The 17456-nt window shown below is 39.3% G+C and overlaps 1 protein-coding gene across 6 annotated transcripts in view; it reads left to right on the forward strand.

Annotated features, from left to right (window-relative positions):
* Positions 1-15029: 15029 nt before the first annotated feature.
* Positions 15030-17456, forward strand: part of LOC124171808 (stress-activated protein kinase JNK) — a 273438-nt gene continuing 271011 nt past the window's right edge. For all 6 annotated transcript variants that reach the window (XM_046551144.1, XM_046551141.1, XM_046551149.1 and 3 more), the window contains exon 1: positions 15030-15138. The gene's annotated coding sequence lies outside the window, so the exon portion shown is untranslated. The remainder of the gene's footprint in view (positions 15139-17456) is intronic.

A 17456-nucleotide genomic window follows, 5' to 3' on the forward strand; every position in this document is an offset into this window, starting at 1 on the left:
TTTACCCCAGATCGGAGAAAATCAGATCTATCCAATAGTTTTCGAACTTATTGCGTAGTAATTTGCATAAATTTTGAAAGTTAAATATTACAAATTACGATATAGTTTACTGAGCAGCCAATTTCCAATATAAATGCATACTCCTGATCGAAGAGGAGGCAGGAGGCGCGCCCGCCCGCCTTCGCCTATGCGTTTACAGTCATTTTAATATTTTTAAGTAGTTTAAAACTGAAATCTGGTTCGGAAATATAATTATTTTTATGGGTTTAATTCTCGAATGCTGGAAAAGATACGTCATATGTGATTCCGCACATTATCTTTCATTTTTCAGATTATTGGCGTGTTCTTGAACTCAATCATTTTATGCAGGCGTCGAGATATAGATGAGGCAATTAATTATGTTTATTTGAGATTATCATAGGCATGGACTCTTCAATGCACTGAATCGCCTCAGTTGCCCTCAATATTACGAACTCCCTTTTCGAACATTCATTTTTCACATTATCTCGACAATTTGGAGAGGGTTTCGAATCATATGAATACTTGGTGTGCTTTTCTGGTTTATGTGCTAGCTTGTTCATGCGACAGGCCAATTTCATGATTAAATTATCCCCTCCTAAAATATATGTTCTAACGTGCAGTTTCAAGTAATGGTCATAGTTTCCACATGTTTCTCCAACCAGGGCCGGATTTTCCTATGAGCTACCTAGGCTTCAGATCAAGAGGGGCTTACATTCAATTCGGACGTGTGGTGGCTAGAGTATTGGCTTCCCATCCTGCGGGATAGGGATCAAATCCCGGCGGTGGCAGAGAATTTTCAGAGACTGCCCGATCCCTGGTTGAATGGTGTGCGGCGCGCACTCGAATTTCATTTCAAGCGCAACACTCCGTCCGTCGGATGGGACGTTAAGCTGTGGTCCCCTTGCCGCCTTTCGTTAAGAGCAGGCTAATACCGACGCCTAATTTCTCTCCATCCTTCCTTCTTTTTCCTTCCCTCATGGCGCAAATGGTACTGAGCTGTCGGTCGCCTCCTCCAAATATCATACCATGCCATCAAATTATTAGCGAAATTAAAACTAGACCATTATGAAAACAGCGAAATCATAAACAAGAAAATGCGGAATCGAAAACAAGGAGAAATTCTGCTACAAAAAAAAGCATTAAAATGTTTTGGTTAAGTTCAAACAATCTTAAAAATGGGAGGAGAAAGGGTTTCGTAAGTGGAATTGCCTATGACCTCTTTTCATCTAACAAGTCTATGTCTCATGTCTATGATTGCTGAAATTAAAGTTACTGAAAAACTTGACGCCTTATGATCGCAATGAAGACAACAAAGTAAACTGCCTTGACGAAACCCCAAACCCTGGCCCCCTGGTAGGGAATCACGTACGCTACCACTACCCCGCCTGACCCTTCTGCTGAGCAATGCGAAATTTTGGAATTATATATGGCTTGTGAAAAATACCGCATGAAAATTAATCAATTACAGCCGAACTAAGGCACATTCAACGGAACCACTACTAGTTCAGAGATGCGTTCACCATTCCGAAGGCCATAAAAATACGGCATTGAAAATGGCGGAGCAAGGTACGTGGTCTCCCCTTGTAAGTCCGGCACTGTCTCCAACGCTTTTTTGGGGGTTGAGAAAATAAGCGACCCTGAACCAAGGGTTTTGATAAACCTCAACGTTAAGGAGTATCTATGAAAACCCTCGGCATTTCACTGCAGTGATGGTGTCCACGTCCTATTATTCTCGAACAACTTGAAAAATGGTAATTGCTAATATGACTTTCCGACGCCCCCTAGTCCAAACACAAGGACATGAATACGCTCATATACCCTGAGGTAGTTTCATGGGTACTTGGAATCCAATGCAGTCACATGGAGAATAGGAGTTAAGAAATTTTCCTTATTACTTATATTATTAGTTTTCCTGTATACTTTTGGTTTTAAGTTGAATAATATTTCAGTTTAAGAGCCGTTATACTTGGTAAGTCCTGCAAAAGATCCTTAGTCATGTTTCTGGTAAGTATTATTTTAACCGGTATTTTGCTGATTAAAGTAGAGTTACCCAACGAAAAAGGTTATGATTTTCTATCAATAATATGTCCTCTATTGCCCAGCGGCTGAATTGCGAAGATGGAGCCTAATTATTTTTTACTAAATGCCTCGCTCTTAAAGTTTTTTGAAAACCTATTCGTTATTCCTTCCAGTTGTTAATCTTGAAATTGTGCATGCTACATTATGTGGCTTATAGTAAGTCTGTCGCATGAATGATGATGGAATTCCTAGTCATTGCCAAGAGAAAAATTTCCTTGGCTCGGGAATCGAACCGCGGACCTTTGCCTTTGAAGGCGACTGCGCAGGCGTCAACCAGGTTCTGTAACTACCAATTCAATTTTTTACCGAGGTTCAGCGGTTCTGCTAATTGTAAGTTTGTTTAATAGTCAGTAATAGGCAGCACTTATTTACTATATTTGCATGTGAACATTTAGGCTCCACTGAATCTTGGAATAGTAAGCCAGAAATTGAATATATGAGTGCTGGTCTCGTGTTTTTCACTAACGCTACGTATTGCGCTCAGAATAAATATAAGGGTAATGAGAGGAATCGGTGTGACGCAATCAGCGCCAATATTAGAATGATAAAAAATTAGATATCACATGATGGGTCTGATGTTTATGAATGGCTGATTCCAACAAAAGCCTTTTTCCATGCTATTCATTTCGATTGGAGAGTTTATATCAATTAAATTGAATTCTCACGAAGAAGGTATTTTATCATTGTTTTCATGAAATCCATGTTAAAGCATATCATTATGTAACTTTTCCATTTCCAATACTGATACCGAAGTTAGGTATTTCAATTGTAAGCTTTTCCATTTCCCATAACCTCCTCGGTTCTCGCGCATTGTATAAAATACATCGATCGACGTTTGAATTTTGTTGTCTCTCTACATCTAATTAACAAGAAAACATGAAATTCAGATAAAAAATAACGGCGTATGTCCCGGGACGGAGAAGGATAACGATGTTTAAGTTCGGAATTTCTATGAGTGCTCTTATATATCTTAATCAGAGGTACAGCGTTCATGGTTCTAGGCTGCGAGTCAAGGAGCACAGACTTTGAGCACGGTCCCTGAAGGGCTCCCACGCCACCACACTCTTTGCTCCCACTTACACGAATTCCTCTCCCGCCCGCGAAGCCGAGGATCTGCATTACTGAAAGCCGCCGTGAAGCCCCATGCTTGCTCACGATTGCCGTTTGACTCCCTGTTGCCCCACCGATACCCACCGAAAAATTATCCCTCTCCCTTACAGCCTTGCGTGAGGAATTGAGGTTTGTGGCCACTTATCTACATCGACATAATACCCTGCGAGCATAAATACTCTACACAGGATTCTCCTCTCCCATGGTTCCATTGATTCCCACTAGTCGCAATAAATAGAGGCGTCCCAGTGGGTAGGATACAGGTAAACATACGTATTAGCCAAGAGATACATTACGCGTTGCATGTAATCGTTTATTGCTCAAAATCAAGCTCAGTTAATTAATTTTAAGCTTGATTTCATTTCTAATAATTAAAAAGATACAGGTAAACAGTTATGAGTGCCATGTAGTCCGTACAAAACATACTTATTAGCTCGCACTTTGTACTGAGAATATGCTCCAGTGGGTAAGGTACTGGATTTTCGTTTTCCAGTTCCGTGTTCGACTCCCACCAGCGGTGTTTCTTCGCATAATTTCCTTCCACTTTTTATTTTTCAGAAACCTGCTATTCACAATTATATTCATGATTTTCACTGATAATTTAAATTCTGTGCTAGGAAATGTTTTTGTACACTTCTGATGTTTTCCCATTTTTTCACACGGAAGCTTCCTTTGAATTGTTGCATTTTCGAGTCGCAACTCGACGTATTATTAAGATACACATGCATTTGGTTTCTTTTTATTCTGCAAAATGATATTTTCAACTCATTCTTACCATTTAAGCCTAGTTTTCGAATCAGTTTTCGTTATTATTAGGACTTTTACCACCCTGCCGAGTAGGAAAATAACATGACAAAAACAGGAAAAGCTTCATTCTTAGATACTTAAAATTGATAATTCTCTTGATGGAAAAAGCAAAATTTACCAACAAGACGCTTCTCTGGAGCCGCTTGTTAGATGCGTGACAGCTCACCGAGTGAAAAGACCCCGTCCGTCTGACTGACCGTCCCAACTCTGGAGTAAAAACCCATTCCCTCCCTGGCTCGCTCTATCTGGTTTTCAGCGGTTCTTTACCAACGATTCGAAAAAAGGCTTGAATTGTAATATTCCCCTTCCCGTAATTAAATATGAAAGGAATCCAAGTACATGTCTATACTAATAATGCGTCGTGTTGCGACAAGGAAATTAAATAACTCAAAGAGAAAATTGGGAAAACATCACATGCCACATGAGCACAGGAAAAATCATCGCAAAGAAAAAGTGAAAATTTCAGTGAAAATCATATAAATAATAGTGAAAATCAGGCTTATTTAAAAGAAAAAGTGGAAAGTAATATTAAAAATAGTTATCATTGACGAGTCTCGATCTCCGAACATTTGCGTGGAAGTAGAGTACTGAAGCCACTGGCCCATGATAGTATTTGTTCTCTCGAAGTTATGAAGGGAATAAGACAAAAGCACTGAAGGCTATCTATCCTTGCGCCACTGGTGACTAAAGTTGGAGTGCGAATTAATGCGTGGAGACCGGTTTCACATTAACGCGGCAAATGCCCCGCAGCGGAGCCTCCTATAGTAATATAAACTCTATGCCTGCGAGCCACCTCTACGGTGTTTGGCAGGGAGTGATCAATCACCAGCGTTCAGCATGGAAGAGGGTTCCCACTTGCACGCCACACGGTCATAAAAATATTACGAATACTAACAAATTGTACTTCCACATTCATGAAAAAGCAAAGCATGCCAACTTTTCATGGATGCAATCTGCCTATGAAGCTAGAAAATGTTAAGTATGCTATTAGAAACACGAGAAAAATTCAGAAACATGCATTATGGAATCCATGTCATGAGTTAATCGGCTACACAGCAAGTCAAATAACCTATTATTAAGTTCTAATGATGACGTTATAGTTTCTTATCGATCGTGGAAAAATGAATTTCTGAATCTATATGTTCTACAGTCTATCTCTCATATTTTATTTCTATGATCTGATCTGACGTGCTGTGTTGGCGTTCATAAAGTACGGTTGACTTCGTCGGAAAATAAACTGCTCTTGAATTTACATAATAGGTTTAGTCTATTTTTCAATCTACGGTCTGACAAATATTCCCATGCGAGTTGATCTAAGAGGTGAGTAGCACTGACAAGCATGGGCGTACCCAGCGAGGGGCTGGGGGGTGGGGGGCAGCTGCCCCCCTAGAAGCAAAAATCGCAAAGTCTTTAAGCAAAATCAGTACTGAATTGAAACGAAAGCATTCAATAAATTTTCTTTAAACCCACGAAAAATGATATTTATTAGCATAAGATATGTAACTAAAATAAAAATATTTTTTCAAGGAAATAATCTCATACACTAATGTCACAACTTGGTTTGCCCCCCACTCCAGACCATGGCTTGCCCTCCCCCCCCTAGTTATGATCCTGGGTACGCCCTTGCTGACAAGACTATCGTAACGACTTTTCACTTATCTGGTGGCTCTTCTTTGTAGGCGGTTTAACTCAATCTTTAAGCCTATTTCATGAGAATCCCAAACTCTGGTAGCGTATTCCAAATGGAGTATAACGAGGGAGAAGTAGCTAATCTCTCTTACGTTGTCGTCGCATGCCTTGATTTGTTGAGAAAAAAAGGTGTTGCTTTCCGAGGCATATAATAGACATAACCGACCGAACCAAATTTAAATTTCGCCATCACTCAGGCCCCTCCTTCGATCTCCAATGATTTTGCGATCAAATTGAACATTGAGCTTCTCTCTTCAATTCACAATATGGCTTATTCTCTTCCATTCTATCTATGAATCCTTATCTCTCTCTCGTCATTCCCCGATTACCTAAATCTTCCCAGTGACTAGGGCTGGGCAAAATACAGGCCGAAGAGTATTTGAAATATAAAATACCGCTCCAAATATATTTGAAACACAAAATACCTTTGACTTGGGTATTTGAAAAACAAACTACAATATTGTATGTTAAATACCTTTTAAAATACAAAATACATTTGTAGGGAAACTAAGGGATCTTAATAAAAATATATCCTGCCTTGGCACGTTATGGATAGTTGCAAACAATGAAGAAAACGATTCAAATGAAAACGAAGTAATATCTGAAGTATAATGTTACAGAATTGTTATCAGAGCCGCTTCAAAAGTATTTTACGAATGTATTTTTTTTATTTTAGATTGGGAATATACCAAAAATCTGCATTTGACATACAAAATACATTATGGTCGTGTATATAAAATACCAAATACAAATTACAAATGAATTTCAAATACGTGTTTTAAAACAGTGGTATTTGAAATACTGCCCAGCCTTGCCCGTGACAGGGTTTTGAGCATCCCCTCCGCGCCTGGCACTCTCTCCATCCAGCCCTTCAACCTCCTCCATATCTCATTCAGAAGTTTCCTCTCTTCGCCCGCTATATCCAGCATATCCTCTCTCCTTTCTCTCTCTGCCACCACATCTGTATTCTTCTCCACATGCTCTTCACAAACGCCTCCAGTCTTGTCTGGTCCACTTTCCTAATCGTCCATTTTCCGCGTCGTAAATCGCAACACTCGACTCTTCACTATCATTTTCTCCACACTGTTACACTACGACTCTATCATCAGCTCTTCCATATCCAATAAAACCTTCATTGCTCACACAACCCTTTCTGATATACTACTTATTGATATCTCCGTTTTTCTCTAATGCGCTGCCCAAGTATTTAAACTGTTCAAGTCGCCCAAGTTCGTACACATTTACTTTTATTTTGAGACTCACGTTCCTTGCTACCGATGCTTTACACAACCGCACGATTACTGTGGTGTTCTTGTGATTTCCCTTCATAACATATGGTTTGAATGGTCGCATAAAAATCTCTGCCACTGCCGGAATTTGAACCCGGGCCAACAAGGTGGGAAACCATTACTTGCTACCACACCAACCCGAACCCCCCACCTTTCTTAATCCTTTATCTCTCCACGAGTCTAATCTAATTTTCTTCCGCTTTATTCTTACTGTTTCAACCTTCTTTCACTCTTCCCATACAGTTACCACGTCTCTCATCTCGCGGATACCATTCTTCTCGAGGTTAAGGTACTCCTTTTCCTCAATCCCTATCAGAGCTTTTACATTGCTCTTTCTCAACCGTGCTTTATAACCTTAGGTCAAGGGTCTTCAACCCGCCGACGACTGTCTTGCGGCCCCTAGAAGCTAAAGAAAATATTCTATCGGGCCACACAATATAAAATATGTATCGAAGTACTCGTCAAAATCAAACAATGTCAAAAATCGCATTGATTGGTGGAAATTTTTAACCAATAAAGATTATTGCACTTTGACATTGTTTTTTTTTACTTTATTGGTGTGGTAGTAAAGTGACTTGGAGCATTTTCGCCCTCCGGACGATGTGAAATCGCTTTTTTGCCCTTGTATTAAGAAAGCTTGAAGAATCCTGCCTTAGGTTACATGTCAGGAGCACAAGATTGTGGTGAGAATTTACAACCGTCACCGAGGAGCAGCTTGACACTTTCGCAGTCAATTATGAACTAGCGAGTTTTTGCGAAGGCTGACAAAATGCAATAATTTTCTATGACCGCTCGAGCCTAAATATGATGAATTGAATCTATAACAAATTACATACCTAAATTTTGAACTGGAGGTATATGTTACAAAAAGTTGATAATATAATAATAGCTGAAAATTTTTGTCAGATAATTTTTGATTTTTTCGTGGTATTTTGCTAGCAAGCCTCAGATTTGGATTCAGCACCCCAATAAGCAAGTCAAATAGGATTAATAAAACTGCCATTAAAAATTCTTTGCAAAAATATTGAATACTGAACTGATATACATGATATAAAACTGATATACATGATATAAAACTGATATATATGATTAAAATATACTGAACTTATAACATTTACGAGGATTACGTTTTCCGACTTCCGATGTATCTATAATGCAAATATTAAGGAACAATGAACTAAAAACTGTTCGAAACTTCAAGTTGCGTGTAATGCGTGCTACTTTTTAGCGAAGCGCGTGTCATATAGCAACAGACCAGCTTTTCGAAGTTCTCCACGCCAGGAACTCGCGCCTTTGGATCAGTGGCGCCGACTCCATAGGGCTTGAGGGGGCCCGAGCCCCCTCAAAAATTGGTTACGGGTGTGACGAAAAAATGTGCCAGGCTTGCCGATTTTCCCCGGAGTGTCCAGATATCAGGATTCGAGTTATCATGGTTCTAATACTGATCATATGACTCTTCTAAAATGCTTAAAAAACTAAAAACTCACTACTTATAAAATTTCCTGGGCAAGATCTCCGGTTTGGGCCCCCCCAATATTTTTTGTAAGTCGGCACCCCTGCTTTGGATAGAAATCGGTCTTCAGTTCCATAGACGATTTCCGAATTACTGCATGAAACATGTAACTAACGTCACGCGCTCAGGTACAAGTTAAACACACTAACATAGGCGGACTTACGGGGGCACGTGATTCCCCCCCCCCCCAGTTGTTTAAAAAGACGAGATTTTTAATGCAAATATTAATCAATTTTATATTTTAATATAAAAGTTATAAATATTCACTTCTTAATAACTTTGATGTTAAAATTAAGAGTATATTTCTTAAAGTAATTGTTGCATGTAGCTTTTAATCCAAAATATAAGAAGGTAGTTTGCCTTTCAGACCCCCCCCTGAAAGAATCCTGGATCCGCCCTCGTACACCGAGGATGAAATTCGCCATGAAAAAATCATTTGGCTTAGCTGGGAATAGATCCCGGTTCTCCCGATTGCCGTTGATGTATGCTACCAGTTACACTACCAAGCCATTTTCTTCCAAGGCGAATCTTAGACTGTGTTAACCGAGCAATGTGTTGACGTCTCATTTCACGCTGTAGCACAGGCGAAGGAGGTCGTTCTTGCTAACCCAATGTCGGAGAATAAATCCATCTTAATCGCTATTCCACGACGGACGTATTCCAAAGTACTTCATGCACCTTGTTCGGTTAGCCCAGTCTCAGATTCGCCTTGAGAGGAGATGGATTGGTGGTTGAACTGGTAGCATACCTGATTGGCAATTGGGAGGTTCAGGTTCGAAACCTGGCTAAGGGAAACGATTTTTTCACGACGAATAGCATCCTTGGTGTATATATACCGATAGACGATACTGAGGAACTGTGAATTAGGTGTGTGAGAATTGTCCTCCCAGCCACACCTTTATCTTGTGCGTAGGATAATGTATTGATCCGCATTTTACTTCTAACAATATCAGTGCAATTTGGTTAAGGTGACCAAACTAGAAGGAAGAAATATATTTTTCGAATACGGTAGTTTCCTTCATCAAAGAAAACGAAAGGCATTGACTACGTTTCGTTACCCACCATTAGTGTATTCATAATACACAAATTATTTGGTTTTAGAAATCCCAGTTTAGACGAATGGCAATGGTCAATTTTAACCGCATTTGAAAGAGTCCAGATTGGCGCCCATGCGATGCCACTCCACGTGACGTCACAGGGACCTAGTTTCTATACGAGTAGATAGGAGTTTTACATCGTCTGAGATTACCAATGCATGCATGAGGCACAGAGCTCAGGGAAACATGTCTTAATAGTAAAACCTAGTAAAACTGCCGAAGGTCGGAAAATTTTCTTCGTTTGATAAGGTATTGATAATCCTTATTTAAGCCAAGCGCTACCTGCTAGCATCCTGCATCGTATCAGCGCTCAAAGCCTCGCCCCAAGGTCACCTCACACGGCGACAGCGGTAACAACACTTACTTCACACGGGAGTTTTCCCAGCATTCCTACTTAGCCGTCGCGTTTTCGCGCGCTTGAACATTTTCACTTTTCATTTAATCGTAAAAAATAGATAACGTCATTTAAAAATCTAAAAGCGTGAAATACGTACTCCAGGAGTAATAATCTTTCGATTTAGGCAATAAAAAAAATAATAGGAAACCACCATATTAAGTACGTTATATGAGCCGTATCAATTTACATCAATCTACAAATGGAAGGTATCATACAATAACGATTTTAAGGTAATTTTGAACATATAATAATCCGTAGCGTTTCATATTATATTTATTTATCTTCGCCACTCCGAAAACAGCACATTTAGATCTTTATATCAGGGTATTCTAGCAATCAACAACAATATACTCGTACAATCATAAAATCCAATGCCATGAATAGTGGCAACTTTCTAAGGCGGGTGTCGAACCCGCGACCTTTGGTTTGGCAGGCGGGGACTTAACCCCACTGCCACCGAGGGCGGCATTATTATTAGAGAATAGCTAATAGCTATAGTTAAGGTAGGTTTCCATGGAGTGTTCAAGAAATGATCTGGAAGCCTTCCTTTCCTTCCAGTACCGCCTTCTTTAATTCACTGTAAGGCCTAATCCCTTTCAATCTATCTAAAAATCCTATTCTTTTCCTTCCCCTCCCTCATTTCCCTAACATTCTACCCTCTAGCACAATTTTCAACGTCCCCTCCGTGCTAAGCACTAACTCCATCCATACCTTCTGTCTCCTTCGTATTACATCTAAAAGCTGCATCTCCTCACCCACCATGTCCAGCACTTCGTCGTTCCTTTTCATCTCCGTCCATGTCACCCTCTCCATTCTTCTCCATACCCACATCTCGAATGCCTCCAATCTTCTCTCGTCTTCTTTCCTCAGTGTTCACGTTTCCGCACCGTAGAGAGCTACACTCCAAATCAAACTCTTCACTAACCTTTTCTTTGAACTCTTACATAACGATCCTCTCAGAAGCTCCTTCATGTTCATGAACGCCTCCTTTGCTAGTGCAATTCGCTTCCTGATGTCCTTGCTACTGTGTCCGTTTTCCTCTAATGTGCTGCCCAAATAGTTAAACTGCTCTACCTGTTCAAGTTTTTCCCCACCTAGTTTTATCTTGAGTCTCACATTTCTCGCTCGCGATACTTAACAAAACCGCATTACCTTAGTCTTCTTGTGATTAATCCTCATCCCATACTCCTCGCACCGCTCGTCTAACGCATCCACTAGAGCCTGTAGTCCCCTCGCTGACTGGCTAATCAGCGCTTGATCAGCCGCGAACCTTAACGATTTCAACAATACTGAAACAAAAAATCTCGGCGTAAAAAGTGACAACATCAACTTCGAAGTCTGTCTTGCTACATCTTCCCCGTCTAAAATGAGGTATGCAAAGGATGCGAACTTCCCTTACGAATTTCCCAGCTGGCGAGGAAAGGAAAGGCAGCTTATGGAGAAGAACTCGGCGAGGTCTGCTGCACTGCATTTGGGCAGAGGCAATAAAAACTATAGACTGCGCATAGTATCAAACGAATGTCCGCAGAAATATCTCCGGACCATCATTTCTATGCAGGTAGGTCTTTCCTTTCTGTTGACTCGTACAACTAGTTTCGACGCATTCATGCGTCGTCTTCGGGTACTCCTGATATATCAACGAAATCTATATCTACATTTTATACTATGCTCTTTACATATTTCATTTTGCATCATTATGTTCCATCACATATCGCCTAACACCGTTGATTTTTCCGCCAATATGCCGGATTCTACCTTCAGTGCAGCGGTGCGATCGAAAGCTGGAAAAAATATTACCCCGTAACAATAATGAATGAAAATTGAACTTTGTTTTTCCACATAAATATTTATTCAGTCACAACCGCGGTTTCGACGCACTGCGTCATCCTCAGGCCTCTCAGGTTATTTTTAAATTTTTACTTTTTGCCTGAGGATGACGCAGTGCGTCGAAACCGCGGTAGTGACTGAATAAATATTTATGTGGAAAAACAAAGTTCAATTTTCATTCATTATGAGTAAATTCCACAAAGTGACGCTTCAAACCATTAACCCCGTAATAAGTTCTTTAAGCCTGAATCATAGGAACATTTTTTTTCCCATCCCTTCCGAGGGACAGCTCCAGCGATCGCTGCAATGATGGCGGAAAAAATGACCATTTCTCGCGATGGCTGGAATGGAAAAAGGGTTGGAAATCCCATCCTTTTTTCCATAACTCAGCACGTCCCTTTATCCGCCGCTGGCATTGTCCTCTAGCCAATCAGAACTCAAGGCCGCTAACACCAACTGTGACGTCACGCTTTCCTTATAATTGAATGATATTTGTAAATACGGAGAGTGACGGAATAAGCGACGGAAAAAGGGATGGTGGAATGATCGTGTGATTCAGAAAATGATGGGTCCAGTGAACACTCTTTTCGTCCCTGAAAACTTATAGCTGAGTCTATCATTTCGAGGGACGGAAAAGATGATCGTATGATTTAGGGATTAGGGTGGATACCGCTCAGTCGTGTCCGGCAGAATTTGATTAAATTATATCAACGAAATCCATTTTATGTGAGGACATTTTGCCCCTTATCTCTCTATGGTCATCCCACTCATGCCGCCTAGGAAGTAATCGGTATGGCGTGATGGCTAATCATTCAAGAACCTGCATGCATACACGGCGTCTAATGGAGGTGTTGGAGGGTCATAGCGCCGCCCATAGTGAATTCAGAAGATCCTCTGAGGATGAAGAACAAGACATTTTTCGAAACGTTGGGAGACATACAGCCAATTACCCCGGTGGGGAACCCGAGAATCCTTTCTACACCTATCGTTGTCACCACCCGAGCGTAATATAGGAACTAGGTCTTATTTTATTATGCTCGATGGAAAGGCTAAAGAAAAATATAATCTTAGCAGTTAAAATATTCGAAGGACTTTGCACTTGTCTATAAAAACTATTGACTGCACATTGTATCAAACGAATAGAATATCCCGAGAAAAATCTCTGGACCATTATTTCTCTTGGCTGGTCTTCCTTTTCTCCACCAACAGTAAATCTAGTCTCGCTGGCGGTTGCTCGATTCGTCTTATTGACAGCGTGAGTTTTTCCTATTCCAATCGTGGTGTCATCCAGGGACGATCGAATTTGGGGGGGGGGGCTTGATCTGGGTTCGGGGAGTATGGAACAGTGGCGCAGCGAGGGGGGGTTTGGGGGATAAAACCCCGCCAGACCTCAGAAAAATTTAAAATTTAATCCATTTTACTTAATTGGATAAATATAAATTATAGAATAGAGCAAGGATTATTAAAATATCCCTCAGAAAGCCGTAGAACTCACAATTCTGAACCATTTATCTTAAAAAATTGCTGGTGGAGGCCACCCGCACCTCCCGCATTCCATACCCCCCACTACTAGTTGCTCCTAGCCCCCCCCCCCCCCTAGGCTTAATTCCTAGCTGCGCCCCTGGCATGGAATACCCCCCGGGAGAGAGGGGTGTTTTTTTAAAGTAGAGAGTAATTCGCTCTATGATAAATACCTCTCAAACTTCTCTCACGTTTGGGACTTATAGCCATGAATTTGCATATACACTTCCTTTACTCCTTTAAAAGGATACAAAACCATTAAAGTAAAAAAAATAAAATTTTTTGATAAAATGTTTGTGGGGGTCATGACTCAGTGATCCCCCTAAAAAGCGCCCCTGGCTTCATCCCTACCGTCAGCCTAATAATCGCGGTTACGCCTTATTATTTTTTCCTTCCTATGTCATCCTCCTCGAGTAGCAGGGTAGAATAGTGTCGGACTTGTAGACCCGTCCTTGAGGGTGTAACACCGAGGAACCAACATGGGATTTTAAACCACTTGTATCAAACGAATCCCAAGTCCCCTTTAGCAATTCTTTTCCTACCGTTGACCAGAGTGGAGTAACTCAAGGACTGACCTCGCCTTGAAGACCTACATTTTTTTCCTGTCGACCTTTTGACCATCTCTTCTGTTGAAAAGAGGAAGGACTGCAGTTCTATGGAGAAATCGGCGAGGTCCACTGCCGATTTGTCACTGCATCCGATGCAAGTGAGCTTCATTGTCAGTTTCGCGTCTTATGCGGCGGGTTACCGTTGCGTGATAGCATCGCCTTCAGGGGCAGATTCCTTCGTAAATAACGTAATAATAATGCGTAGAATAGTGGCTTGTAGATTTTCATCAATTATTTTTAATCATTTATTAAGATGGCGAAATAAAAACTTACGCTGGTGGAGAGCCGCCTTGCATATAACCATCTTTTCGATTTTCTGCCCCATGCACTACCGGTCGTCTTATAAGGTCTACCTTTATAACTGCTTCAGGGTTCCAATGTTGAAATACCATTATTGATTTCAAATTGGCCTACTCACATTGCCAAAAAATGTGGTCAATTGAATGACGAAACAGGAAACTGGTTTTTCAAACCACTTCACCTAGTTCTCTGTCGCAAGAATTTTGTCTCGGAAAAGACCACTTTGGTTTTCTATCACCGATTTGTTATTATTTAAAATTTGCTGTACGAATTCAAAATTATTATTTGGAGGATTTGATAAAAAATATTTTGTTCACAAGAATGCCTGCAATATCAATTACCAAAATATCATCATTTTCCCATTCATGTAAAACTAAAAACTGACTTATTTTCAGCATGATGACAAGGTTTTTTTCTACGCATGGTAGTGTTTCCACCAAATTCAATGTATTGGAATTGTGAAATTCACCGACTAACTCTAAAAACTGTGCGCGAACTCATTAACTTTACCGGCACTCTTTTCTAATGAAAATTTAAGTGTTGGTACGAAAAAGCCGATCACGTCGGACCATAAAGGTTATCTTATGATTCCCTATCGGACGATCTTTTTCAGACTATCCAAAAATATATTATTATCAGTATGAAAGAATGATATAAGTTCAACTAAATATCAGCTAAATGTAAACGTCGTTTTTCTATCAAAAAAGACCTATGTTACGATTTTCCGTATTTACGATTTTTTACTGTTGGCACCTCTGCTGCTTACGTCATTGCAAATTGCAACTGTGCCGGAGTAACGGAGGAACGTTTCGTTTATTTAAGCGGCTAATATTATTTGTGTAAAAATATTGAAGTTAACTTCACGTAGAAAAAATTCAAGGTAAGTTAACTTAAGTTAGTGAAAAACTATCGTAATTACAGCTGTTCTTTCCCTGCTGTGGTGTATCAACTTCAAGTGGAGTGTTCACGATACTGTATTTTGAGTACATTATGGACATCTTTCAGTGTTGATGAAGTTTTGTTGGGTTACCATAATTTGAAGGAATATGTTTATGGTGTTGTTTTAGAGGCAGGAGAGGTGTAAAATTTGGATAAACTCCTGATTATGTTTTTAAAAATCCTCCCAACCTCAAGATACTGCACAGTATACTAAGTTTTATTAGTCTTGGAAGAAAATTTTCGCCCTTCACTTTGATTTAATTTATCAAAATAGAAAAGATCATGCAATTTTCTTTTCGATGTAGCATTACTTGCTTATTACTTAATTGTTCATCGGAGGCCTGCGGTAGGCTGAATCAAACATACTTGTATGGTACAACACCTTGCCGTAGCTTAGGATGTAGGTGTTTTTGTTTCATTGGTGAATTAAGTGCTTGGACTCGTATTGTTTGTTGGACTTCCGTAATAATAACGCTCAGTAGTGGTGCTAATATGGTCCGAAAAATTTATTTTTCTGCTAATTTTGTGTGCCTAATGTTAGTATTTACAATACCGACGTAGTTCATCGTCTAAAATATTAAGCCCCATATTTATATAGATTTGTTACAATGAGATAATGTTGGCGTAGCTCCCAATTTTAATTCACTTTGGTACAAATCCTGCCATGCTTATCGATTTTGATAGGAGGTAAATTGTTCTCTTGTTTTGGGTTGTGTTGTTTTGAAATTTATACTCTACATGTTTATTATTGTTACTCTGTAAGTTTTTCTCTGACTGCTTTTAATGGACTACTTAGATTTTTGGAACAGTTTTGACCTCATTGTTGATTGTTGTGATTGTTGCAATATCTTCATCGTTGTAATAAGCAATTTTTTTGTTCTATGTAAGTTTTCTGAATACCATTATTGTTCATACCTGTGACGTCGGTTTCTAGTTTTTCTGAGTGGATTGTGTGCTGTTGTTTAAAACCTTTCCTCTTGCCATGTGTCTCTAGCATGTTAGATCCTTCTAAAGAAGATAAATTATTTTATTTCGATATAATTTTTTATTATCCTTGATTCACCCTCGGATTGGTGTGGATGTTTTTGCTTTTACATATATTTTTTTAGTGAGGATAGGTAGTGGTGGACCTCTAGGGTAAAATTTCTTGAACACAATAGGGTAGTATTTGTGTATTCGTTTATACACAGGTAAATTTTTAAATAAATCGTCGGCTTTTATTATTGTAGTGGATATATTCTAACAGTGATATCTGTATGTTTAGTATTTTTCATGTTTATTGCTGTTTGAATTCAGTATTTTGCCCAATATCAGAAATAGTAGTGATTAGCAGGGGTTATTTTTCTTTTCTTTTATGAAAGACTGTTCATTGTATGCTCAGTTGCCTTGGTAATATTAGCTCTATTAATACTTTGCATAATTTTAGGTTCTTCTCATTATACTCTTGACTTTTCACAGAAGTTTGCACTCTGGCATCAAATACTTATTGTTGTCATTGTATCTTCTTCTGTGATCAGAAGTTTAGCTTTCTTCAGATTTAGCTACTGTGGAGAAAGAAGTGCGTCATTCATACATAGAACTCACCATTCCCATATAAACATATCTTGTTGTATTTTTTCATGGATTTTAGTTTCTGTTGTTGAAGTTAATTTTCATCAGAAATTAAGGCTTACAATTATCATTCCATTAGATATTTTCAAAGTGCACAGTATTAGGTTTCTTGTAAGCTAACCTTAGTTTCTTCTATGCTAGGTAATTTAATACTACTGCTATATGTGTACTGGGTATATATTTTCCCATTCAACTGTAATTTTGACCGTATCATTTTATTGTTATTTAATATCGTGAGGATATTTAGTAATGTGAGGGGATTTTTGTGGGTGATTTTTGTTGCTTTATTTCCTGAACCATAATTGAGAATTAAATATCATTTTCATTGAAATACTGTTGTAAAATGTGTTAGATGAAGCTCATTAGGTCGCTCTGTAGTAGTAGGTACTCTGTAGTGTCGCTCTTGTATTGTTTATTTGTGGTGATGGATATAAAAATTGAGAAGTTTTGGTTTTTGTGAAACAGAGTGGCATACATTTTGTATTCAATGGTTCTTCATTAGGTGTCTCCACTTGTGTTATTTTTATAATATGGCCCTCAAGTCAATGTTAAAAATTGCATTGAGTAGGAATGAGAAGGTATCAACACTGGAGTGACCAAGTCATTTGGAGAGCAGGTTCTTGTCTAGGTATGAATTTGTGGACTTCA

The sequence above is a fragment of the Ischnura elegans genome, chromosome X, assembly GCF_921293095.1.
Source record: "Ischnura elegans chromosome X, ioIscEleg1.1, whole genome shotgun sequence".
Lineage (NCBI taxonomy): Eukaryota > Metazoa > Arthropoda > Insecta > Odonata > Coenagrionidae > Ischnura > Ischnura elegans.